Source organism: Myotis brandtii, unplaced genomic scaffold, assembly GCF_000412655.1.
Source record: "Myotis brandtii unplaced genomic scaffold, ASM41265v1 scaffold454, whole genome shotgun sequence".
NCBI lineage: Eukaryota > Metazoa > Chordata > Mammalia > Chiroptera > Vespertilionidae > Myotis > Myotis brandtii.
The window spans coordinates 5,851,194-5,852,402 of record NW_005367354.1 but is presented as its reverse complement, the minus strand read 5'-3'; positions in this window follow the sequence as shown (position 1 = coordinate 5,852,402).

The window sequence follows — 1,209 nt, the reverse complement described above, 5'->3', positions numbered from 1 at the left end:
TTTTAAATTGGAAGTTATTTCCTAAATCAGTGAAGATGCTTTCAACCTCAAGTAACAGCTCCCATTCAAACTGTTTGAGTAATAGGGCAATTATGGCGCCTGGCCAGTGTGGCTCAGTGGTTGAGCATTGACTCATAAACCAGGAGGTCATGGTTTGATTCCCAGTCAGGGCATATGCCCCAGTTGAGGGCTTGATCCCCATTGGGGGTATACAGTGATCAATGATTCTCTCTCATCAATGTTTCTGTCTCTCTATCCCTCTCCCTTCCTCTCTCTAAACTCAATAAAAACACATATTTTTAAAAATAGGACAATTATTGCATGTACCTGTACCTGCATAATCCACTGAACAACCCAAACCTCCACAGCACTGAAACGAAGGCCCTCCCACCCTTCAACTCTGCCACCCCTGTGTTGCTCCATCCTCAGAGTGGTGGCAAGATGGGCATTGTTTCCAGGCCTCACAGCTAACAGAGTCATGTCCGCAAACAAGGCCACCTTCTCCTAGTGTTTTCCTCAGGAATAAGGAAATAGTTCCCTGAAGGCCCCCCCCCCCCACACACACACACACAACACACTTCTTTTCCCACCTCACTGGCCTGAAGTGGGTCCCATGCCTTCATGAAGCCATCACTAGGAAGCAGATCTTCAGCACCAGTGTGGGTGTAGAATAGATTAACCTTTAATGGCTTGGGGAAGCCATTGCCACGGCCATTCAGTACTTTGACTTCTTAAAGAGTATGTATGAGATGCATGTAAGGGCATTCTGCTTCAAGATGATACAAAACACAAAAAATTAAAAATGGAATTATCATATAATCTAGCAAGTCCACCTCTGGGCATATACCCCAAAGAATTAAAAGCAGGGACCGAACAGATATTGGCACACCCATGTGTATAGCAGCTCTATTCACAATAGCCCCAAAGGTGGAAGCCATCCAAAAGTCCATTGACAAATGAATGGATAAACAAAATGTGGTAAATACATACAATAGGGTATTATTCAGTCCTCAAAGGAAGGAAATCCTGTCACATGCTACAACCCCTGTGAACCTTGAAGACTTGAAGCTAAGTGAAATAAGCCAGTCACAAAAGGACCAATACGTATGAGTCCACATGTATAGAGTAGTCAAGTTCAGAGGCAGAAAACAAAGGTGGCTGCCAGGGATTGGAAGGATGGGGGTGGGGGGGGGCACAAGGCAATATTTT